This window comes from Oryctolagus cuniculus, chromosome X, assembly GCF_051225735.1.
Source record: "Oryctolagus cuniculus isolate XC-2025 breed Fujian yellow rabbit chromosome X, ASM5122573v1, whole genome shotgun sequence".
Lineage (NCBI taxonomy): Eukaryota > Metazoa > Chordata > Mammalia > Lagomorpha > Leporidae > Oryctolagus > Oryctolagus cuniculus.
Window position 1 is genome coordinate 98345364 of NC_142888.1, and position 27429 is coordinate 98372792.

The 27429-nt window shown below is 37.8% G+C and overlaps 1 pseudogene; it reads right to left on the bottom strand.

Moving 5' to 3' along the window:
• Positions 1 to 22639: 22639 nt before the first annotated feature.
• LOC100341467 (transmembrane protein 106C-like) overlaps positions 22640 to 27429 on the bottom strand; it is a 39050-nt pseudogene continuing 34260 nt past the window's right edge.

Genomic DNA, 27429 nt, shown 5'->3' on the forward strand with positions numbered 1-27429 from the left:
AGTCCTTCCTACCCACATGGGAGGCCCAGAGGGAGTTCTGGGCTCCTGGCTTTTGACTGGCTGAAACCTGGATATTGCAGACATTCAGGGAGTGAACCAGCAGATGGAAGATCTGTGTCTCTCCCTCTCTATTCTGCATTTCAAATAAAATACATCATTTAAAAAACTAATTAGCATTGCTATCACCTCTTCTTGTAAGTTACTAGCATGCTGAGATTTCATTTGTGTCAAGTTATTTTACTTTTCCTTGTGATTTTTATTTGTCAGTGAAGAATATGTTGTCTAATTTCCACATTTATGAATTTTTCAGTTTTTTTTCTGGTATTGATTTCTAGTGCCATGCAGTTGTAAATTTTATTGATGTGTATCCTCCTAGCTTGTAGTATATTTTGAAAAACATACCATGTACTTGAAGAATGTGTAGTTTGCTACTTGGAATATATGTTTATTGGATATATTTGATTTATATTATTAAGTCCTCGATTTCCTTTTTTGATTATCTAGATGTTCTATGCTTTATTGAAAAATGGAAAAAATGGAATGTTACGGCCTTGTAGAATGCTGTGTTTCTTTTTAATTCTTTAATTGCTTTGTGTTTTTTGGGAACTCTTGTGCACATATATGTATACTTGTTAGATCTTTTTGATGAATTGACTCTTATCAATATAAAATGTCTAATGTCCAGTTTTGTCTCTTCTAACATTTTTGACTTATTTTGTTCACTACAGTATTAGTTCAGCAGCTTAACCTTTTCTTTTGTTTACTGTTTACATGGAACATACTTTCTTAAATAATTTCATTTTTATTTGAAAAGGAGGAATGAATAAATATCTTTGAAATGTTTGTTCACTCCCCAAATATCTGCAATAGATAGGGCCATGCCATGCTTAATCCAGGAGCCCAGAACTTCATCTGGGTCTCCCATGTGCGTGGAAGGAACTTAAGTACATGAATCATCTGTGGCCTCCAAGATGTCATATTAGCAGAAAGATGGATTGGAAGAGGACCAGCCTGGATGTGAACCATATACTCTGGTACAGGATATGGGCATTCCAATTGGCAAAATAAGCCACTGCTACAAATGCCGGCCCTGACATTGCTTTTCTACCCTTTTACTGTCAACATATTTGTGTTTTTGAGTCTAAACTGAGTATATTGTAAATAGTATATAGATGATCATTTTTCTTAATGCATACTGCTGGTGTCTTTTTTCATTTATTTGAGAGGTAGGGTTACAGACACAGAGAGGAAGAGACAGAAATGTCACATCCACTGGTTTACTCCCCAAATGGCCATGGGAGCTGGAGTCAGGAGTTTCTTCTAGATCTCCCATGTGGGTGCAGGGGCCTAAGGACTTGGGCCACCTTCCACTGCTTTCCTGGGCCACAGCAGAGAGCTGGACTGGAATAAGAGCAACTGGGACAGAATCCGGCACCCCGACCTGGACTAGAACCCCGGGTGCCGGCGCCGTAGGCGTAGGATTAGCTTAGTGAACTGCAGCACCAGCCCCAACTGTTCTTGAGATAACTGCTTGCTTGCTAATCAACCATATTGACTGGCTTGCAGTGTCCATGGAAAGCAGTGCTTCCCTATGACAAATTTTAGCTGGAGAGACTGACTACTACTTAAGGGATTGGTGTGGCAGTGACTCCAGACCAAATTATTTGGTAGGAATGAAAGAATGAATGTTACAGTGGTTTACTGCTAGGTACTGTGCTACATATTTTCATAAACTAAGCTCAATTTTTACAATTATTTTTGTGAGGTAAATATTGATAACCTAATTGTATATGATTAGAGTCATAAAATGGTTTTCTAAAATCTTAAAGTGTCAGTTTGAACTAAATATTTTTATTTCTTCCATTGCCCAAGGTCTTATGGGAGCCTGCAATCAGGACTAGGGAGAATATCCCAAGGGCTGTTTTAGCCAGATTCTAGCCTTTCAACCTGAGAAGTAATTCACTTTCTACATCTTTATAAGAGATGGGTCATATTTGCTCCAGGGTGTCTCAGTGGCTTTAGAAACTGGAAGTACTGTTGCTGAGGAGGCCACTCTTCTGTCCCCTCAAGCAGCTTTAAGTTTTGATTCTGTTTGTGCACTCTTTAAATAACACTGGCATTAGCCCACACTGCAACCACCTCCTCAGAATTTGAAATGCTGTAGGAATAGCTAACGGAGAACATTGTCTAATGCCATATAAAAGGATTAGAATTTGAACAGAAATTTTGCAATCAAAACACCTTTTACTCCCACAGCAAGTGGAACTTTTTCTTTGTGAGGAAAGCAAGCAAATATTTCATTTTCCAAATAGTGATGCTCTTTAAAAGGACAGTGCCAATAGTTTCCATCTTGTTTTTTGTATTTAAAGCCATCAGAAGAGAAAAAATAGGTTGTCAGATACATATTTCTCAAAGAACTGAAAGGAGTGGATATATTTGAGTAGATCCATGTGGGCCTTATTGACAACTAAAATGTGTTTCAAAGATGGTCCATAGGACCCCGATGTTAGAATTACCTTATTGCTTATATAAAATGCAGATTCTTGGAGTCTTCCTTAGACTTATTCAGAATCTATGGAGGGGGATGGGGCTCACAAATATGCATTTTGGTTTTATGTCCGGAGAATTTTGTGCACACCAAAGTCTGGAAATCACTGTAATGGAAGTCCAACACCCATAATAATATGAGTTAGAGCATTTCTGCTATTGTGGCATTTGGCTAAAATGAATCCATTAACTACTTTTTCCTTTGAGAGAAAGACACATCAAAGACAACTTTTCTGTGGTGAATTACACATGAAAAGGAGTTAAAATCTATTCAGAGTAACTTTACTGTCTTCAACAGCATGAAGGACTGGTAAACATATTCTGTCATACTCCAGAGGTCAGAACTCATGTCATATTTTAAAAGAACAGGAATAGTAGGAAGGAGTGAGATCTACAACTAAACCCACCAACCTGCACTGAGGCAGGCAAAAATCCACATGAAGTTTCAGAGGAAATTCACAATGCAATAGGCAGAAAAAGTTAACTTCCAATTATAAAAGCAGCATGTGAAAGGCTAGAGCAGTAATTGCGCATGCGCGCGCGCGCGCGCATGTGTGTGTGTGTAAGAGATGGAGGAGGGGAGAAGAAGAGGGAGAGATGGGATGTGGCAACTGAAAATTGAAGAGTAAACAATACAGTAGAGACCTTTGATATGATTAGGACTAGAGTTACCTAGTCAAAAGATCAATTGTATCATGGAATCTTGGATACATATTATTACAGTTTAAACAGGATTTGACTCTCTAAATTCATGCAGATATTTAAACTCCAAAGTCTAATGTTAATGGCTTGATGACAATTGTTGATGGATTAAGGATGGATAATTGATCTCATGATGGCACCCGGCAAGTAGGCTTGGAGGGATGTCTTTAGGTCACTGAGGGGCTTGACATCAGAAAGTAGCTCTTCTGAGAAAGTTGGTTACATATGCAGAACATACTTCCTATCTACTTCTACTTCCTGGCTTCCCATTCAATAGTCTTTCTATCATTTTCCAGCCTCACCAGATGGGTTGCCTAATTGTGACCTGTGACCCTCCAAACACTGAGTTGAAATAATTGTTCTTTCCTAAGTAGCTTCTCTCAGGTAGGTAATGAAAAGCTAACAAACATCTAAATGTGCCATTTAAATGTTTTATTTTAACTGAAAATTAATTGTATATACTTATGGAAAAATGCCACTTTTACTTGAAATACTCAAATAAAAATTGTACATACTGTTCTGTCATATTCAAAGTCCCCCAAATATCCTGCTATTAGTCATACTCCTTTATTCTGTCTGAAGTTGTGATTTTTCAATTGTTCTGAACCCCACAGGTTGAATTGTACATTAGATGCTTGAGGATGAAAGAATGCTTTTATTTGCACTCCAGATATGAATTTCTATTGGGAATTCTAAATGAAAATTGTAGAGAAAGTGCTCTACCCTCTTTCTATTTCTTTCCCTCAGAGAGAAACTGTATCCATGGAGAAATTTAAATATAGCTTTCTTAGCATTTTTAAATACAAAGGGATAGATTTCTCCTAATTTATCTGTAGAAACATATATGTGGCTACCTCAGAAAGTTCGTGGAAAAATACAAGTAATTTATTTTGGTGTTAAAATGTTTCAAATCAATGCATTTGTTTCATAATATACATTTTCCATTAACTTTTTGAATATCTTGTGTATATAAAAGAACAGGCAAACAAGTAAGCAAGTAGGATTTTCAAGTTAAGGGACTTTAATTGGATAACCATTACATATTACTTATTTTCCCTTAATGAAACAAAATGACCTAGGCCTATTTTCTTTTCTTTTTTTTTTTTTTTTAAACTTTTATTTAATGCATATAAATTTCCAAAGTACGACTTATGGATTACAATGGCTTTCCCCCCATACCGTCCCTCCCACCCACAACCCTCCCCTTTCCCACTCCCTCTCCCCTTCCATTCACATCAAGATTCATTTTCGATTATCTTAATATACAGAAGATCAGCTTAGTATACATTAAGTATGGATTTCAACAGTTTGCTCCCACACAGAAACATAAAGTGAAAAATAATAGATGATTTTTTTAAATGATGATGAAATCAGAGCAGACCTATTGTCATGTTTAATCCCAGTGAGAGTCAAGTTGGGAATTGATAATTTCTTTTTTTTTTTCTTTTTTTTTTTTTTTTACAGAGGATCAGTTTAGTATGCATTAAGTAAGGATTTCAACAGTTTGCACCCCCATAGAAACACAAAGTGAAATATATTGTTTGAGTACTCGTTATAGCATTAAATCTCAATGCACAGCACATTAAGGACAGAGATCCTACATGAGGAGTAAGTGCACAGTGACTCCTGTTGTTGACTTTACCAATTGACACTCCTGTCTATGGCATCAGTAATCTCCCTATGCTCCAGTCATGAGTTTCCAAGGCTATGGAAGCCCTCTGAGTTCTCCAACTCTTATCTTGTTTAGACAAGGTCATAGTCAAAGTGGAGGTTCTCTCCTCCCTTCAGAGAAAGGTACCTCCTTCTTTGATGTAGGCCTATTTTCTTAAAAACAATAGGAACAGCGTCTTTTTTCCTTCATACTATTTGCTGAACACATTACTTAGTGTGGGGTTAATTTTATGAGTATAAAGTAAACTGAAAGTAGATCATGGTAAAAATTGAGAGGGAATAAGAGGAAGGAAGAGGAAGGGTGGGAGCATAGGCAATAAGGAGGGTAGGGCAGGAAGTATCACTATGTTCTTAAATCTGTATACATGAAATACATGAAGTCTGTATACTTTAACTAAAATGAAAAAAACAATCATAATGCATTAATAACATCTATTTTTGGGAAAAGAACATGTCTGTTTTACTCCAGATCTCAGTGAGAATGAAGATATCACATTGGAGAGATTTGAATAAGCATGGATATTGAGGGTAGGTTACTACTTAAGAATTCAACCTAGGTGAATTAAATTTCATCTCTTCTAATCATGTCTTGTTTTTCTAATTTTGAGGTATTGCATCCAAGGAAAATTTGAAGTAGTGCCAGTAAGATATTTTTAAATGTAATTTGAACTTCATATCAAAATAATATGTATTCTGTTTTTAAAAATTCATTCAAAAAACCCCCAAAATAAAAACTTATAAGGCACATAAGTAAAAGCAGCATTTGTCTAAACTGCACACATCAATCTCATTTCTGTTCCCTGTGGTTGTTTTTTCTCTTATTTTCCTGCTGCTACATAGAATATTTTTTCTTGATTTTTAACTTTTAGGAATTATCTATTGATTTCACATATGAAGATTCAGTTATCAATATCTTCCTTCCCTCATATACAGACATCTTTTCCTACTTTCTCCCCAGTGTGTGATTAAATAAATATTTAGTAAGTATAATTTGGCTATGTAATTATTGTGGACTATGTAGTATATATGCTTATACTTTCTTACATATTCTGTGTTTTTTTCTGAATCAATAATACCATATTTGGTTTAATTTTCTGTGTACCAACTAACTGAGCACCAAAGGGGAAACTTGTTGAAGTGAAATGGACACTATGAGAAACAGTGACTTGATCAGCTCTTGTCCTGACTGTTGATGTACAATGTAATACTTTATCCATTTTAGTATTTTTTTGTTCTAGTACTATGTTCTAGTACTCTGTAATTAACACACAATTATTCTTAGGTGTTTAAATTTTAACTGAAAAGTGATCCCTGTTAGGAATTTGGAAACATTATGCTAAGTGAAATAAGCCAGTCCCAAAGGGACAATACCATATGTTCTCCCTGATCAGTAACAACTAACTGAGCACCAAGAAGGAAACCTGTTAAAGTGAAATGAACACTATGAGAAACGGTGACTTGACCAACCCTCACCCTGACTGTTGATGAGCAACTTGATATGTTATCCCTCTTAGTATCTTTTTGTTTGTTCTACTTAATACTTTTGGTTGAATACTGTAATCTATACACAATTACTCTTAAGTGATGAAACTTAACTGAAAAGTGATCACTGTTAAATATAAGAGTGGGAATAAGAGAGGGAAGAGATGTGCAATTCGGGACGTGCTTAAGCTGACTTACCTCAAACGGTAGAGTTAGAAACATACCAGGGGATTCCAATTCAATCCCATCAAGGTGGCATGTACCAATGCCATCTCACTAGTCCCAGTGATCAATTTCTGTTCACAATTGATCATAATGATAGGTCTAAGAACCAAAGGGATCACATAAACAAGACTAGTGTCGGCAAATACTAGCTGATAGAATCAAAAAGGGAGAGAACGATCCAACATGGGAAGTGAGATACACAGCAGACCCATAGAATGGCAAATGTCCTAACAGCACTGTGGCCTCATAATCAGCCCTTAAGGCATGCGGATCCAGCTGAAATGCCCATGAGAGTATTTCAGGCATGGAAAGCCAAGACACTCTGGGGGAAAAAAAAAAACCTAAATGAAAGATCTCCACGAGTGAGATCCCAGTGGAAAGAACAGGTCATCAAAGAAGGAGGTGCCTTTCTCTGAAGGGAGGCGAGAACTTCCACTTTGACCATGGCCTTGTCTAAATATGATCAGAGTCAGTGAACTCAGGGGGCTTCCATAGCCTTGGCAGCTCATGACAAGAGCCTAGGGTGATTACTGATGCCATAAACAAGAGTGTCAATTTGTTAAGGCAACAACAGGAGTCACTGTGCACTTACTCCTCATGTAGGATCTTTATCCTTAGTGTGCTGTATGTACATTGAGATTTAATGCTATAACTAGTACTCAAACAGTATTTTTCACTTCATGCTTCTGTGTGGGAGCAAACTGTTGAAATCTTTACTTAATGTATGCTAAACTGATCTTCTGTATATAAAGAGAATTGAAAATGAATCTTGATGTGAATGGAAGGGGAGAGGGAGTGGGAAAGGGGAGGGTTGCGGGTGGGAGGGACGTTATGGGGGGGAAACCATTGTAATCCATACTCTGTACTTTGGAAATTTATATTCATTAAACAACAGTTAGTAAAATTTTTCTGTGTGTACCTATTATATTTAATTGGAACTACAAGCTTTTCTTAAATTATTCCCTGTTCCTTTCTATTTTATTTATCTTTTTCTTGATATTATCTTTCATTCATCATCCCATTTCAGTCTGGACTGGTTATTCTACAGGTATGTTTATACTTGTCATCCTGGTTTCACTACCCTAAAGGACTTGAATTTTTCTTCTGTCCTGGTACTCTATTTACAGGATCCTATGATTTTATCTTTCTTGACTTATTCCTTTGTTTCTCAGAGTCCATACTTAATATTTTGAGACTTTGAATGTCTGGAAACATCTTTTGTCTGTCTTCGTATTTTATACGAATTATAGAGTTCTAGGTCAAAAAGCATCTTCAGAATTTTGAAGGCCTTGTTGCTCTTATACCTTCTAATGTTACTGAGTAGGAGCTTGATATCCCTCTCTTTGTAATGCATTGTATGTTTCCTCTTCATTTTCTGAAAGCTTCTAAAATTTTCTCAATTCTTGTTATTCTGGTTTCATGATGATGTGCCTTAATGCATGTTTTATCAATCATTGTAGTGGGTATTTTAAGTATGTGAAGATATGATCCTTAAATATAAGACCTTTTTCTTTTTATTTTATTTGGAAGAGTTTCAGAGAGAAGGAGAGACAGATTGGGGGGGCGGAGAGAGAGACAGAGGGAAGGAGAGACAGAGATGGAAGATCTCACTATATTTATCTGCTATTTCATTCCTACAATGGCTGCAACAGACTAGTGTCTGCAAATACTAAACGATAGAATAAAAAAGGGAGAGAATGATCCAACATGGGAAGCGGAATACACTGCAGACTCCATAGAATGGCAGAGGTCCTAAACAGCACTCTGGCCTTAGAAGCAGCCCTTAATGCATTCAGATCTGGCTGAAAAGCCCATGAGAGTATTTCGGGCATGGAAAACCAAGATACTTTGGCAAAAAAAAAAAAAAAAAAAAAAAAAAAAAACACCTAAATGAAAGATCTCTGCAAGTGAGATCCCAGTGGAAAGAACAGGTCATCAAAGTAGGAGGTACCTTTCTCTGAAGGGAGGAGAAAACTTACACTTTGACTATGTCCTTGTCTAAATATGATCAGAATTGGTGAACTCCAAACCCTCCATAGCCTTGGCAACTCATGACGAGAGCCTAGAGCCTAGGGTGATTACTGATGCCATAAACAAGAGTGTCAATTTGTTAAGTCAATAATGGGAGTTACTGTGCACTTACTCCTCATGTAGGATCTCTCTCCTTAATGTGCTGTACATTATGATTTAATGCTATAACTAGTACTCAAACAGTATTTTACACTTATATTCTGTGTGGGTGCAAGCTGTTGAAATCTTTTTTTTTTTTTAACTTTTATTTAATGAATATACGTTTCCAAAGTACGAATAATGGATTACTATGGCTTCCCCCCCATACCGTCCCTCCCACCCACAACCCTCCCCTTTCCCACTCCCTCTCCCCTTCCATTCACATCAAGATTCATTTTTGATTATCTTAATATACAGAAGATCAGCTTAGTATACATTAAGTAAGGATTTCAACAGTTTGCTCCCACACAGAAACATAAAGTGAAAAATAATAGATTAATTTTTTTAAATGATGATGAAATCAGATCAGACCTATTGTCATGTTTAATCCCAGTGAGAGTCAAGTTGGGAGTTGATAGTTTCTTTTCTTTTCTTTTTTTTTTTATTTTTTTTTTTACAGAGGATCAGTTTAGTATGCATTAAGTAAAGATTTCAACAGTTTGCACCCCCATAGAAACACAAAGTGAAATATATTATTTGAGTACTTGTTATAGCATTAAATCTCAATGCACAGCACATTAAGGACAGAGATCCTACATGAGGAGTAAGTGCAGACCTGCGTGGAGAGCGTGGGAGCCCACAGTTCGGGACATCAGCGGCAGACTCAACACACCAGCGCTGGAACGCGAGGTGAGCCGAACCTCAATAACCCGAGACACCGGCAGGCAAGCGGAGAGAGGAGACTAGAGGGAACGACCCCCGGGGCGGGGGGGACTTCACCAAGCTAACTGGAAGAGAGAGAGAGGGGAAAAAAAAAGGTGACTGGTACGGACACGGGTTTCTCTCTCTCCGCTCACCTCTCAAGGGCGAGCAAGACAAAGAGCAGGCGCCATCTTGGACATACGTCATAAGCAGAGCGACCTCAGGTCTGCACCGGCCCTGAGCCTAGCAGAAAAACCTGACTCTGGGTGGGGCGAATTAACAGGAGATTAGGACTTAGTAAATTTATGGTGCTACTGATCTGAGACTGTGAAAAAAGAGACGGTGAAATCTTAATATATGCTAAACTGATCTTCTGTATATAAAGATAATTGAAAATGAATCTTGATGTGAATGGAGGGGGGGAGAGGGAGCGGGAGAGGGGAGGGTTTCTGTTGGGAGGGAAGTTATTGGGGGGGGGAGCCATTGTAATCCATAAGCTGTACTTTGGAAATTTATATTGATTAAATAAAAGTTTAGTTTTAATTTATGTTTAGTTTTTTAAACTTTTCTTCATTAAAGAGAAGATTTGAAGCCCTATACAAAACATAAAAAAAATTTTTGTTCTTTAAAAAATTAGAAGGCAGGTCAGAAAGGGAGAAAATATTTGAAATATGTGCACTTTGACTAAAGGACTTTATAATGTATGAAAGATTCTTACATCTTAAGACAACCAACACAATATAAGTGGGAAAATGTTTAAAACAATACCTCACAATGGAAGACAAAAATAGTCAACTGGCATGTTAAAGATACTTTTTTTTAACTTTTATTTAATGAATATAAATTTCCAAAGTACGACTCATGGGTTACAATGGCTTCCCCCACATACCGTCCCTCCCACCCACAACCCTCCCCTTTCCCACTCCCTCTCCCCTTCCATTCACATCAAGATTCATTTTCGATTATCTTAATATACAGAAGATCAGCTTAGTATACATTAAGTATGGATTTCAACAGTTTGCTCCCACACAGAAACATAAAGTGAAAAATAATAGATTATTTTTTTTAAATGATGATGAAATCAGAGCAGACCTATTGTCATGTTTAATCCCAGTGAGAGTCAAGTTGGGAATTGATAATTTCTTTTTTTTTTTTTTTACAGAGGATCAGTTTAGTATGCATTAAGTAAGGATTTCAACAGTTTGCACCCCCATAGAAACACAAAGTGAAATATATTGTTTGAGTACTCGTTATAGCATTAAATCTCAATGTACAGCACATTAAGGATAGAGATCCTACATGAGGAGTAAGTGCACAGTGACTCCTGTTGTTGACTTTACCAATTGACACTCCTGTCTATGGCATCAGTAATCTCCCTATGCTCCAGTCATGAGTTTCCAAGGCTATGGAAGCCCTCTGAGTTCTCCGACTCTTATCTTGTTTAGACAAGGTCATAGTCAAAGTGGAGGTTCTCTCCTCCCTTCAGAGAAAGGTACCTCCTTCTTTGAAGACCTGTTCTTTCCACTGGGATCTCACTCGCAGAGATCTTTTGCCAGAGTGTCTTGGCTTTCCATGCCTGAAATACTCTCATGGGCTTTTCAGCCAGATCCGAATGCCTTTAGGGCTGATTCTGAGGCCAGAGTGCTATTTAGGACATCCGCCATTCTATGAGTCTGCTGAGTATCTCACTTCCCATGTTGGATCACTCTCCCCTTTATTTACTCCATCGGTTAGCGTTAGCAGGTACTAGACTTGTCTATGTGCTCCCTTTGACTCCCAGTCCCTCCACCATGACCAACTGTGAACTGAAACTGATCACCTGGAACAGTGAGATGGCATTGGTACATGCCACCTCGATGGGATTGAATTGGAATCCCCTGGTATGCTTCCAACTCCACCACTTGGGGCAAGTCAGCCTGAGCATGTCCCAAATTATACATCTCTTCCCTCTCCCATTCCCACTCCCATGTTCAACAGGGATCACATTTCAGTTAATTTTCAACACTTAAGAATAACTGTGCATCAATTACAGAACTAAACCAGTCATATTAAGTAGAACAGATAAAAAAACTACTAAGAGGGATAATGTATTAAATTGTTCATTAACAGTCAGGGCTATGCTGATCAAGCCACTGTTTCCCATAGTGTCCACCTCACTCCAACAGGTTTCCCTCTTGGTGTTCAGTCAGTCGTCACCGATCAGGGAGAACATATGGTATTTGTCCCTTTGGGACTGGCTTATTTCACTCAGCATGATGTGTTCCAGATTCCTCCATTTTGTTGCAAATGACTGGATTTCGTTGTTTCTTACTGCGGTATAGTATTCTAAAGAGTACATATCCCATAATTTCTTTATCCAGTCTACCGTTGATGGGCATTTAGGTTGGTTCCAGGTCTTAGCTATTGTGAATTGAGCTGCAATAAACATTAGGGTGCAGACCTCTTTTTTGTTTGCCAATTAAAATTCCTTTGGGTAAATTCCAAGGAGTGGGATGGCTGGGTCGAACGGTAGGGTTATCTTCAGGTTTCTGAGGAATCTCCAGACTGATTTCCATAGTGGCTTGACCAGTTTGCATTCCCACCAACAGTGGGTTAGTGTCCCTTTTTCCCCACATCCTCGCCAGCATCTGTTGTTGGTAGATTTCTGCATGTGAGCCATTCTAACCGGGGTGAGGTGAAACCTCATTGTGGTTTTGATTTGCATTTCCCTGATTGCTAATGACCTTGAACATTTTTTCATGTGCCTGTTGGCCATTTGGATTTCCTCTTCTGAAAAATGTCTATTGAGGTCCTTGGCCCATCTCTTAAGTGGGTTGTTGGTTTTGTTTTTGTGGAGTTTCTTGATCTCTTTGTAGATTCTGGTTATTAACCCTTTATCTGTTGCATAGTTTGCAAATATTTTTTCCCATTCTGTTGGTTGTCTCTTCACTCTCCTGACTGTTTCTTTTGCAGTACAGAAACTTCTCAATTTGATGCAATCCCAATAGTTGATTTTGGCTTTGACTGCCTGTGCCTCCCGGGTCTTTTCCAGAAATTCTTTGCCTGTGCCAATATCTTGAAGGGTTTCTCCAATGTTCTCTAGTAACTTGATGGTGTCAGGTCGTAGATTTAGGTCTTTAATCCATGTTGAGTGGATTTTTGTGTAAGGTGTAAGGTAGGGGTCTTGCTTCATGATTCTGCACGTGGAAATCCAATTTTCCCAGCACCATTTATTGAATAGACTGTCCTTGCTCTAGGAATTAGTTTTAGATCCTTGATCAAATATAAGTTGGCTGTAGATGTTTGGGTTGATTTCTGGTGTTTCAATTCTGTTCCATTGGTCTATCCATCTGTTTCTGTACCAGTACCATGCTGTTTTGATTACAACTGCCCTGTAGTATGTCCTGAAATCTGGTATTGTGATGCCTCCGGCTTTGTTTTTGTTGTACAAGATTGCTTTAGCTATTCGAGGACTCCTGTGTCTCCATATGAATTTTAGCACCATTTTTTCCAGATCTGAGAAGAAGGTCTTCGGTATCTTGATTGGTATTGCATTGAATCTGTAAATTGCTTTTGGGAGAATGGACATTTTGATGATATTGATTCTTCCAATCCATGAGCATGGAAGATTTTTCCATTTCTTGGTATCCTCTTCTACTTCTTTCTTTAAGGTTTTGTAATTTTCATCATGGAGATCTTTAACGTCCTTGGTTAAGTTTATTCCAAGGTATTTGATTGTTTTTGTAGCTATTGTGAATGGGATTGATCTTAGAAGTTCTTCCTCAGCCATGGCATTGTCTGTGTATACAAAGGCTGTTGATTTTTGTGCATTGATTTTATACCCTGCTACTTTGCCAAACTCTTCTATGAGTTCCAATAGTCTCTTAGTAGAGTTCTCTGGGTCCCCTAGGTACAGAATCATGTCATCTGTAAAGAGGGATAGTTTGAGTTCTTTCTTCCCAATTTGTATCCCTTTAATTTCTTTTTCTTACCTAATAGCTCTGGCTAGAACCTTCAGAACTATATTGAATAGCAGTGGTGAGAGTGGGCATCCCTGTCTAGTACCAGATCTCAGTGGAAATGCTTCCAACTTTTCCCCATTCAATAGGATGTTGGCTAAACAAGTCTAGTATCTGCTAACACTAACCGATAGAATAAATAAAGGGGAGAGTGATCCAACATGGGAAGTGAGATACTCAGCAGACTCATAGAATGGCGGATGTCCTAAATAGCACTCTGGCCTCAGAATCAGCCCTAAAGGCACTCGGATCTGGCTGAAAAGCCCATGAGAGTATTTCAGGCATGGAAAGCCAAGACACTCGGGCAAAAAGATCTCTGTGAGTGAGATCCCAGTGGAAAGAACAGGTCTTCAAAGAGGGAGGTGCCTTTCTCTGAAGGGAGGAGAGAACCTCCACTTTGACTATGACCGTGTCTAAACAAGATAAGAGTCGGAGAACTCAAGGGGCTTCCATAGCCTTGGAAACTCATGACTGGTGCATAGGGAGATTACTGATGCCATAAACAGGAGTGTCAATTTGTAAAGTCAACAACAGGAGTCACTGTGCACTTACTCCTCATGTAGGATCTCTGTCCTTAATGTGCTGTACACTGAGGCTTAATGCTATAACTAGTACTCAAACAGTATATTTCACTTTGTGTTTCTATGGGGGTGCAAACGATTGAAATCTTTACTTAATGTACACTAAACTGATCTTCTGTAAAAAAAAAAAAAAGAAAAAAAAGAAATTATCAATTCCCAACTTGACTCTCACTGGGATTAAACATGACAATAGGTCTGCTCTGATTTCATCATCATTTAAAAAAAATAATCTATTATTTTTCACTTTATGTTTCTGTGTGGGAGCAAACTGTTGAAATCCTTACTTAAGGTATACTATGCTGATCTTCTGTATATTAAGATAATCGAAAATGAATCTTGATGTGAATGGAAGGGGAGAGGGAGTGGGAAAGGGGAGGGTTGTGGGTGGGAGGGACGGTATGGGGGGGGAAGCCATTGTAACCCATGAGTCGTACTTTGGAAATTTATATTCATTAAATAAAAGATAAAAAAAAACAAAGTGAGAAGCCAAAAAAAAAAAAAATAAAAAATAAATAAATCTTTAAAAAACGCAAAAAAAACCAAACAATAGGATGTTGGGTGTGGGTTTTTCGTAGATTGCTTTGATTGTATTGAGGAATGTTCCTTCCAAACCCAGTTTGCTTAGAGTTTTCATCATGAACGGGTGTTGTATTTTATCAAATGCTTTCTTGGCATCTATTGAGATAATCATATGGTTTTTCTTCTGCAGTCTGTTAATGTGGTGTATCACATTGATTGTCTTGCGCACATTAAACCATCCGTGCATACCAGGGATAAATCCCACTTGGTCTGGGTGGATGATCTTTCTGATGTGTTGTTGCATTCTATTGGCGAGAATTTTATTGAGGATTTTTGCATCTATGTTCATCAGGGATATTGGTCTGTAATTCTCTTTCAGTGCTGCATCTTTTTCCGGCTTAGGAATTAAGGTGATGCTGGCTTCATAGAAAGAATTTGGGAGGATTCCCTCTTCTTCGATTGTTCTGAATAGTTTGAGAAGAATTGGAGTTAGTTCTTCTTTAAATGTCTGGTAGAATTCAGCAGTGAATCCATCTGGTCCTGGGCTTTTCTTTGTTGGGAGGGCCTTTATTACTGTTTCAATTTCTGTCTCAGTTATGGGTCTGTTTAGGTTTTCGATGTCTTCCTGGTTCAATTTAGGCAGGTTGCATGTGTCCAGGAATCTATCCATTTCTGATAGATTTTCTTGTTTGCTGGCATACAAGTCCTTGTAGTAATTTCTGATGATTCTTTTTATTTCTGTGGTGTCTGTTGTTACATTTCCTTTTCATCTCTGATTTTATTGATTTGGGCCTTTTCTCTTCTTTTTTTAGTTAGTTGGGCCAATGGGGTGTCAATTTTGTTTATTTTTCAAAAAACCAGCTCTTCGTTTGGCTGATTTTTTGTAATGTTTTTCTTGATTCAATCCTGTTGATTTCTTCTCTGATTTTAATTATTTCTCTTCTCCTACTCGATTTGGGTCTGGTTTGCTGTAGGTTTTCTAGATCCTTGAGGTGAATTGAAAGCTCATCTATTTGGTGCCTTTGCAATTTCTTGATATAGGCACCTATTGATATAAACTTTCCTGTTAACACTGCTTTTGCTGCGTCCCATAAGTTTTGGTATGTTGTGCTGTTATCCTCATTTACTTCCAGAAAGTTTTTGATTTCTCTTTTGATTTCTTCTATGACCCATTGTTCATTCAGGAGCATGTTGTTCAATCTCCATGTGTTTGCGTATGCTCTAGGGATTCCTGAGTTGCTAATTTCCAACTTCATTCCTTTATGGTCTGAGAAGCTGCATGGTATGATTCTAATTCTTTTGAATTTGCTGAGACTTGCTTTATGGCCTAGTATGTGGTCAATCCTAGAGAAGGTTCCATGTACTGCTGAGAAGAATGTAAAATCTTTAGCTGTAGGATTGAAAGTTCTGTATATATCTGTTAGATCCATTTGGGCTATAGTGTCGTTTAAATCTACTGTATCCTTGTTGATCTTCTGACCGGATGATCTGTCTATTTCTGAGAGTAGAGTATTGAAGTCCCCCAGTACTACTGTATTGGGGTCTAAGTCTCCCTTTAAGTCCATTAATAAATCTTTTAGATAAACTGGTGCCCTGTAGTTAGGTGCATATACATTGATAATTGTTATATCTTCCTGTTGAATTGATCCCTTAATCATGATATAGTGTCCCTCTTTGTCTCTCTTAACAGTTTTTGTGGTAAAGTTTATGTTGTCTGATATTAAGATGGCTACGCCCGCTCTTTTTTCATTTCTGTTGACATGGTATATCTTTTTCCAGCCTTTCACTTTCAGTCTGTATGGATCTTTGTTGGAAAGATGTGTTTCTTGTAAGCAGCAAATAGATGGGTTTTGTTCCTTAACCCAATCAGCCAATCGGTGTCTTTTAACTGGACAGTTCAGGCCATTCACGTTCAATGTGACTAATGATAAGTGGTAACTTTGCCCTGCCATTTGCCAAAGATAAGTTCTAATATATGCTTTGAATTCCCTGTGATCTTTTGCTGTGAGCTTTCCTTCCTTGGTTTCCTTCCTTTACCTTCTTTCATATTGATGACCGTTGTGGGGAGCAACCCAGACTGGACTGAGTTACTGGAATTAAGACTTATTCTATGCATCTGCTCTCCCACAATATGGCGCTGGGAGAGAAGAAAACAGCTTCTACACAGCTGCCTCCAGTTCAGCCAATAAACTGTAGGACTTGCTCCTGATTGGAGGAGAGCAGCGTACTCGGCATGTGGGCAGCCGAGTTAGGATTGGCGGAGGAGGACTATAAAGGAGGAGAGAGACGGCATGCACCAGGAACATCTAAGAGGGAACATCTAAGGGGAACATCCGAAGGAACACCTGTGCAGCCCCCGAGAGAGCCGGCCGGTGGTGTGCCACTCCCCCGCGGAAGTGGGGAATGTGGCAGGGGGAACCGCCCTTCCACGGAGGTGGAAGGGATGGTAGCCAACCCGGGAAGAGCCAGCAGCAAACCCGGGGAGGGCCGAGCAGACGAAAGAACAGCGCAGGGTCCTGTGTCGTTCCTCCACGAAGACGGGGAGCGACATAATTGTGCCGTGACTCGGATATGAAGCCTAGGCAGGGTTTAGTGTCGTTCCTCCACGAAGACGGGGAGCGACAACCGTGTTTCTGTGTTTCTGTGTGTAACACATCTTTAAGCATCTTTTGCAGGGCTGGACGAGTGGCAACAAATTCTTTCAATTTCTGTTTGCAATGAAAAGTTTTTATTTCACCTTCATTCACAAATGATGGCTTTGCAGGATATAATATTCTGGGCTGGCAGTTTTTCTCTCTTAGTACCTGGGCTGTATCTCGCCATTCCCTCCTAGCTTTTAGATTTTCTGATGAGAAGTCAGCTGTGAGTCTGATTGGAGATCCTCTGAGAGTAATCTGACGTTTCTCTCTTGCACATTTTAGGATCTTTTCTTTATGTTTCACTGTGGAGAGTTTAATTACAACGTGTCGTGGTGAGGATCTCTTTTGGTCGTGTTTATTAGGGGTTCTGTGAGCTTCCTGTACTAGGATTTCTCTGTCCTTCTCCAAACCTGGGAAATTTTCTGCTAATATCTCACTAAAAAGGCCTTCTAATCCTTTCTCCCTCTCCATGCCTTCAGGAACTCCTAGAACCCGAATGTTGGGTTTTTTTAATAGTATCCTGAAGATTCCCGACAATATGTTTTAGATTTCTAATTTCCTCTTCTTTTCTTTGGTTTGACTGTATACTTTCCTGTTCTCTGTCTTCTAAGTCCGATATTCTCTCTTCTGCTTCACCCATTCTGTTTGTAAGGCTCTCTATTGTGTTTTTCATTTGATCTATTGAATTCTTCACTTCAGTCACTATCCCAGTTTCCTGTTGTACTAGTTGTTTCGTTTCATTTTGATTCCTCCTTAATATTTCATTTTCACGAGAGAGATTTTCTATCTTGTCCATTAAGGATTTCTGTAGTTCAAGAATTTGTTTTTGAGAACTTCTTAATGTTCTTATCAATTTTTTGAGATCTGCTTCTTGCATTTCTTCTATGTCATCATCTTCATAATCTTGAATTGGGGTGTCTTTTTCATTTGAGGGCTTCATGGTGACTTCCTTGTTTTTATTACCTCGGTTTTCGCGTTTGTTATTTGGGATATTGGAGATATTTGGTTTCTTCACTGTGGTGCTTTTTCTTGTTATACTATGACTCTAGGTTAAGTGGACTATCTGTTTTTGATGGAGCCTTAGGGCTTGAGATGGGTGTGGCCTGAGAGCTCTGTTTGGTGTGCCAAAGGTGACACTCCCAGGTTAGGCGTGGTAATTCTCTCTGTCTCTCTTTCTTTTTTTTTTTTGATTCAAAAGGGAAGTAATTCCGCACAGCTGAACGAAGTTGGAGGTAGTTAGCAGGCAAATGATATACCCACAGGAGCCAGAGATCGGAAGCTCTTTCCCAAGAACCCCACAGGGAATCTGTTCTGCCCTCAGAGTGGGCTCAAATTCTCCTTCAGCCTCCCACTGGGTTGCCAAAGTTATGGAATTGTAGCGTCTCTGGAGAGTGCTCACGTGAATTCCGTGAGTTCTCTGCCCCACCGTCTCTTTTTTCACAGTTTCAGTTCCGTAGCACCACAAATTTACTAGGTCCTAATCTCCTGTTAATTCGCCCCGCCCAGAGTCAGGTTTTTCTGCTAGGCTCAGGGCCGGTGCAGACCTGAGGTCGCTCTGCTTATGACGTATGTCCAAGATGGCGCCTACTCTTTGTCTTGCTCGCCCTTGAGAGGTGAGCGGAGAGAGAGAAACCCGTGTCCGTACTAGTCACCCTTTTTTTTTTCTCTCTCTCTCTCTTCCAGTTAGCCTTGTGAACTTCCCCCCCCCGGGGGTCGTTCCCTCTTGTCTCCTCTCTCCACTTGCCTGCCGGTGTCTTGGGCTATTGAGGTTCGGCTCACCTCCCGTTCCAGCGTTGGTGTGTTGAGTCTGCCGCTGGTGTCCCGAACTGTGGGCTCCCACGCTCTCCACACAGGTCCGCTGTGAGTCACGCGTTCCGGAAGAGTTTCTTCTGCTGTTTCCTCCCCTACTCTTCCTTGAACCTGCAGTATCTCCACTTTTATTAAACTATCTCTCCCCAGACTATCAGTGTGCTCCCTTCCTATTCCGCCATCTTGCCGGACTCCGTTAAAGATACTTAATATCTAGTCAACAGAGTGATACAAGTCAAAGACAAAATGAATTATCTCTCTACACCCACTAGAATGGCTAAAATTAAAAAGACTGTCAATTTCAAGTTTTGAGGAGGATGTGTAACCACTGAAACTCTTAAATATTGCTTGTGGGTGTGCAAAATGTTATGGCCACTTTTGAAACTAGTTAGGCAGGTTTTCATCTTTGTAACAGTCAACATACACATATTATCAAGCATTTTGGAAATTTACTTCCTTATGCACTACACATAAAATGTGATCACAAAACAGCTTGCAAATGAATGTTCATAGCAACTTTATTATAGTCTCAAATTTAAAATCAATCAAGATAGCTATCCATGGGGTAGGGATTAATGACAAAGATGTGAGGGAACTTCTTGTACAGAAATATTCTGTATCATGATTGTGTTATATACTATTACAGAATTTTTCAGGACTCATTTAACTTTAAAGTATGAATTTTACTCTGGGAGTTACACTCCAATGGTATTCTCTTTTAAGATAAAAACAATGTTCATTGGGAGTTATTTATATGAATTGGTTTACCTCTTTGCAGGTCCAACTATTATGGGATAATCTGGGTTTTCACTAAGCACTACCAAATGTCATTAGGTCATTCCAAAGCAATACAGCTTTGTTTCTATAGAAATAACTTTACTTTTGAGTATTCATATTTTATTGTTAATTGTAAAAATTTTATAAAATATTCATTTCACAGTTTCCTGGATGGAAAGGCCAGATATGGAGGGAGGTACAGGGAGAGAGAGATAAGAGGGAGTTAGAGGGAACGAATAGGGGGAGCGAATAGGGGGAGCGAATTGGGGAGCGAATAGGGGGAGAGAATATTTCATAATTACAATTACAGGAATAGTGGCATATGACACATTTGAAAACTTGAACATTTGAATGAAGCTTTCAATTTAGCTGGTGAGAACTGACGTGTGAATGCTTTCTGGAGCATAGTCTATGTGTTTGTCGCATGCTCAGGCTATCAGTATGTTTTACAGATAGAACTGAGAACCTCACTTAACCTTATTAGTCAAGTAAAATTTGGTTAGATGGCTAAAATATAGTCTAAGCATTCACCAAGTAGTCTGTAACAGGTGAGTTTAACAGGAGATCACTATGTTATGACATGTTAGTCACTGAGCTGGAAATCAGGGAAAGACTTCTTTCTTGAGATTGTTGACTTAATGTTGGAGAGATAAGAATTAAAATATCATGCCAATCCAGTAAAGCCTCTCCACAAAATGTGGAATCTTATGACGCAATACTGAATAAACGTTAAACCAGACTGTGATGCGTGTCACAAGGAATTCTCTAAAGAGATTGCAAAGACAAAAAGGGACTCTGAAATTTTTTTGTGTATGAGAATTCAGGAAGTATGTGGTAAAATGGAATTAAAGGATAATGCATGTTTTTCATGAATTTTTGGAGACTTCTGTAAATGTTGATCTATTAAACACATGTTAATTGTATTTATCCAAAGAAAAAGTTTCTGATATTTAAAAACTTAAAATAAAGGTTTATTTTTCTACCAACCCCCCAATGCATGTTTCAGCCAATAGATGGAGGATGTATCAAGTCCCATATAAACTTTTCATAAAATCAATCATAACTTTCTATAGGAAAAATTATTTTTAAAGCTCCTAGACATTTGAGAACATATGAAACAAATTCCAATATTAGATGAGTCTGTTTTTCTGTTTTTAGGTATTTTTTTTAACTTTTGTTTAATGAATATAAATTTCCAAAGTACAGCTTATGGATTACAATGGCTTCCCCCCCCCATAACGTCCCTCCCACCCACAACCCTCCCCTCTCCCGCTTCCTCTCCCCTTCCATTCACATCAAGATTCATTTTCAATTCTCTTTATATACAGAAGATCAGTTTAGCATACATTAAGTAAAGATTTCAACAGTTTGCTCCCACACAGAAACATATAGTGAAAAATAATAGATGATTTTTTAAATGATGATGAAATCAGATCAGACCTATTGTCATGTTTAATCCCAGTGAGAGTCAAGTTGGGAATTGATAATTTCTTCTTCTTCTTCTTTTTTTTTTTTTTTTTTTACAAAAGATCAGTTTAGTATACATTAAGTAAATCTTTCAACAGTTTGCACCCCCATAGAGCATTAAGTCTCAATGTACAGCACATTAAGGACAGAGATCCTACATGAGGAGTAAGTGCACAGTGACTCCTGTTGTTGACTTTACAAATTGACACTCCTGTTTATGGCATCAGTAATCTCCCTATGCACCAGTCATGAGTTTCCAAGGCTATGGAAGCCCCTTGAGTTCTCTGACTCTTATCTTGTTCAGACAAGGTCATAGTCAAAGTGGAGGTTCTCTCCTCCCTTCAGAGAAAGGTACCTCCTTCTTTGAAGACCTGTTCTTTCCACTGGGATCTCACTCACAGAGATCTTTCATTTAGTTTTTTTTTTTTTTTTTTTGGCTAGAGTGTCTTGGCTTTCCATGCCTGAAATACTCTCATGGGATTTTCAACCAGATCGGAATGCCTTTAGGGTTGATTCTGAGGCCAGAGTGCTGTTTAGGACATCTGCCATTCTATGAGTCTGCTGAGTATCTCGCTTCCCATGTTGGATCACTCTCCCCTTTATTTATTCTATCAGTTAGTATTAGCAGGTACTAGACTTGTTTATGTGCTCCCTTTGACTCTTAGTCCTTTCATTATGATCAATTGTGAACTGAAATTGATCACTTGGACTAGTGAGATGGCATTAGTACATGCCACCTTGATGGGATTAAATTGGAGTCCCCTGCTATGTTTCTAACTCTACCATTTGGGGCAAGTCAGCTTGAGAATGTCCCAAATTGTACATCTCTTCCCTCTCTTATTCCCACTCTTATGTTTAAGAGGGATCACATTTCAGTTAAATTTCAACACTTAAGAATAACTGTGTATTAATTACAGAATTAAACCAGTCATATTAAGTAGAACAGACAAAACTACTAAGTTTTTTTTTTTTGTCTGTTTTTAGGTATTTAAATTGTCTTACAAGCTGCCACTTTAGCCCAATGAGGCACTGATAATAGTCTGTAATTGCACAACAGTCCTATCTCCATGTCAGTGTATAGTTTGATTACATAACCCTGATATGATTTCAGTTTATAATGTTTCAAGAACAGTTGAAAAGTTCTGAATTAAGTTCTTTAAACCTTTGTGTGCTTGTCTTTGCTGGACACAGGTTGGGTACTGGGCACTGATTCTTTTGATTGAAAGAAATGAGAGGATAGAAAGGAGTTTCTTTGTGAGTGACAAGAGGATGCTTGCTGGGGATTTATAGAAACTGTTCTTCCAGTGCTTATTACCACCTGGGGTAGGCATTGAAGAACCAAGAGTACTTGCTAAAGAGCTGTGGAATTTGCTCCACAATTCAGACTGATGTGTCTCCAAGGAGCTCTGGGTCATGTGACCAATATGTGAAATATTCACTGAAGTTCTTGTGATCAGTGTGTTATATACACCAAGGTATCAGGCACTGTGTAGAGATACCTAAACAAAAATGTTTCTCCCATTTCAGCCATTGTGATGAAATTTGCCAGTAACTCACTCTGAGGTGGAATGAAAATAGTAGTCACATATGTCAACAATTGTTTTTCATATACTGCACCTGGCTGAATAGGCTGGTTACTGCAATGGGGTATAAATTAGAGTTTTGTTTTATAGGGTGTCCATGATGATGATGGATACAAGGGAGTCTAGCTTATTAAATGTGTTTTTAATCACTTTGATGCTGTCATGATTCATAAGGGCTCAGTATAGAATTAAGAATAAGACCATAAAACCAGATTCTAGGAAACAGTAGAACTTGACAGGAGAATGTATTTTTCTGGGTGCTATCTCTGTGATGACTATATTGGTTGGCATGTAATCTGTCCCTTGGCATGTGAGACAGATGACGTGCTGTCTCTTTTGGAGAACTCCACATATAGGAACTCATCAGTGTCTTTTTCCAGAAAATCTTGCTTGTCATTTGCTTTCTTTGACTTGTGTATATGTGTTGGTGAGGTTGGGGAGAGTGAACGGAGGCAGACTGCTGAGAACCCTTAGCTGTTATGTGCCGCTTGAGTCATGTCCTGCTTCTTGGACTTTAAAGGTACATGCACTCCTTTCAGATCTTTTTGACAAGCAGGAAATTACATCTTGGAACTGGATTTTCACAGGGAAAGAAGATATAATACCTCTTGGTGTTCACTTTTAAACAAGGTGGCACTTTGGCTTTTAAGTATGATGTTTGAGATGCAAAACCAGAAGAAAATTCTTTATGCTCTAATGCATAATTTTTTAAGTTTTCTTAAATTCCTGAAAGCATCTGGAGAAGGCAACTCATAAGAAATTTTTAAGATTTGAATTTACTATTATCATTTCCTATTTATATTACCATTTTGTAGCAAATCTACAGTTTTCTAATTATCTACATAGCCATTTCTGCCTTTCTCTGGACAGTTAGTTGACAGCATTATATTCAGCAAGTCCACAATAAAATATAAAATGGAGCAATTTTCAAAATTACAATAGAGGGAATTAAAAAATTAAGATAGTATTATATTGGCCTTTCGGTATAATTGTCAAATATAGCATGACAGTGGTGAATGATGAAAGCTAATTCTTGATGACTAATACATAAAATTTTTCTCTACATATGTTAATTTTACAAACTACTCTGATGTCTTAGCCATTTCTACTTTCTTGTGATTAACTACTTGATGTTATAATTTTTCCTTTTCAAATGAAATCCTACAAAGCCTAATTAGTATCTTAATTCTGGAGCCTGATAATTATTTTAAGTGAATTTTTCTTAAAAGCTCCAATAAATTTTTCCTGAGTTATCATTAGTCATAAGAAATAACAAAATAACAGGATAAACTAAACAGCGATTGTTCCATCTTCCCAAATAATTTCTCCCAGATTCAAAACAAAGATATCCATGACCACTATATGATATCAAATTCTTATGCAGAATCATTTAAAGGGACAGCCAGAATTTTCTGTGTTGAATAAACATGGCTAATAGTTTTAAATCTTGAGGAAAAATTAACCTACTCTAGGCCATTTTCATCTCTGTCCAATCTGGTAGTTACATTATTATAATGATAACCATATATAACAGGTATTTTCACATTTTTTTATCTGCACATACTATACAAGGGAAAACCTGTATTTCAAAGTTAACCAAGTGACATTAGATTTGTCTTCTGTAGACGTTTTGAGATGTGATGACTTTGAATAGCCCTTGTCTTGATTGTTGAGAGGAACAGTTTCTTTCTTCATTCTATTTGTTGAACACTTTACTTAGTGTAGGGTTAATATGATAAGTATAAATTTAACTTAAAATAGATCTTTGTAAAGATAAAATAAAATGGGAATAGGAGAGGGAATAGGAAAAAGTGTGGGAGCTTGGGCAGGAGGGAGGGTAGGGTGAAAAGTATCATTATGTTGCTAAATTGTATATATGTAATACCTGAAGGTTACATACCTAAACTCAAAGGATTCTAGGGTAAAAAATAAAAATTTATCAAAGGAGACTTATGAATTTAGATTCTATCATATAACATTTTTATTTAAATGGAACAGTTTAAATGTATTCCATGTATACAATTTTGAGAGCATATTGATACTTCCCACCATATCTTCTCTTATCCTTTTCTTACTGTTTTTACAATGACATAATTTATTACTTAATTTATTATATTTTTTTTCTTAATATAAACAGAATATATTTCATGCATTCTATAAGTGAATTTCCAAGAAACCACACTTTCCCCCACTGACCTCACAATACTTCTGGCACCCTCCCTTCTCTTCATTTCATCATTTGCAGACATAATTTTAACCCACCATATATCCATAGGCTAAAATCATCACTAACCATAATACTCAACAAGTAAAAAGTAGGGAGACCAGAGTTCCACAGAAATATAAACAAAGGCTAAAAACAAGTCATATTAGAAAATGTTTCATTCCTATGCATTTTATTGTATTCAATATTAACTGCCGCATATCAGAACATATGATATTTCTCTTTGAGACTGGCTGATTTCACTAAGCATAATGGTTTCCAGTTGCATCAATTTTGTTGCAAAAGACAGGATTGTATTTTTTGGCTAAGTGGTATCCCATACTATATGTGTATACCACATTTTCCTTTTTTTTAACTTTTATTTAGTAAATATAAATTTCCAAAGTACAGCTTATGGATTACAATGGCTTTTCCCCCCATAACTTCCCTCCCACCCGCAACCCTCCCATCTCCCGCTCTCTCTCCCATTCCATTAACATCAAGATTCATTTTCAACTATCTTTATATACAGAAGATCGATTTAGTATATATTAAGTAAAGATTTCATCAGTTTGCACCCACACAGAAACAGAGTATAAAATACTGTTTCAGTACTAGTTATAGCATTACTTCACATTGGAGAACACATTAAGGAAAGATCCCACATGAGGAGTAAGTACACAGTGACTCCTGTTGTTGACTTAACAATTTGACACTCTTGTTTATGGCGTCATTAATCTCCCTAGGCTCTAGTCATGAGTTGCCAAGGCTATGGAAGCCTCTTGAGTTCGCTGACTTTGATATTATTTAGACAAGGTCATAGTCAAAGTGGAAGTTCTCTCCTCCCTTCAGAGAAAGGTACCTCCTTCTTTGATGACCTGTTCTTTTCACTGGGATCTCACTCGTGGAGATCTTTCATTTAGGTCTTCTTTTATTTTTTTGCCAGAGTATCTTGGCTTTCCATGCCTAAAATACTCTCATGGGCTCTTCAGCCAGATCCTAATGCCTTAAGGGCTGATTCTGAGGCCAGAGTGCTGTTTAGGACATCTGCCATTCTATGACTCTGCTGTGTATCCCACTTCCCATGTTGGATCGTTCTCTCCCTTTTTTATTCTATCAGTTAGTATTAGCAGACACTAGTCTTGTTTGTGTGATCCCTTTGACTCTTAGACCTATCAGTGTGATCAATTGTGAACAGAAATTGATCACTGGCACTAGTGAGATGGCATTGGTACATGCCACCTTGATGGGATTGAATTGGAATCCCCTTGCATGTTTCTAACTCCACCATTTGGGGCAAGCCCGACTGAGCATGTTCAAATTGCACATCTCTTCCCTCTCTTATTCCCACTCTTATATTTAACAGGGATCACTTTTCAGTTAAAATCTAAACACCTAAGAATAACTGTGTGTTAATTACAGAATTCAACAAATAGAACTAGAACAAAAACAATACTAAAATGGATAAAGTATTACATTGTACATCAACAGTCAGGACAAGAGCTGATCAAGTCACTGTTTCTCATAGTGCCTATTTCACTTCAACAGGTTTCCTCTTTGGTATACCACATTTTCTTGAACCAGTCATCAGCTGATGGACATCTGGGTTGATTATATCTTAGCTATTGTGAATTGAGCTACAATAGACAAAAGGGATATAAATACTTCATATGCTGATTTTAGTTTTGCTAAATTCTGAAGTGTAGTATGATAGGTAATATGGTAGGTCTATATTCAGATCTCTGAGAAATCGCTGTACTGTCCTGGATAATGGTTATACAAGTTTACATTACCAGCAACAGTCAATTAGGGTACCTTTTCCTCCACATTCTCTCTAGCATTTATGTTTTCTTATGTATGACTGCCATTCTAACTGGGGTGAGGTGAAACTTGATTATAGTTTTTATTTTCGCCTCCCTGATGGTTAGAGATACGAAGCAGTTTTCATGTGTCTGTTGATCATTTGAGCTTTATCCTTTGAAAAGTGCCTGATAAAGGGATTATGGTATATATACACTGTGGAATACTATTCATTGATTTAAAAAATATGAAATCCTGTATTTTGTGACAAAATGTATGCAACTGAAAACTGTTATACTTAGTGAAATAAGCCAGTCCTCAAAAGACAAATGCCATATGTTTTCCCTGATATATATTAACTAATAAAGTACCTAAAATATAATGTATAGGGTGTATAGGGGTGAAATTGACATTTTGAGATTCAATGATTATTTACATCTCCTATCTATTGTTGAGGAACAGTGTTTTTCCTTCTATTTTTTGAACTATTATTATAGGATTAATCTTATGAGTATAAAGTAAACTGAAAATAGATCTTTGTAAAAATTAAGAGTA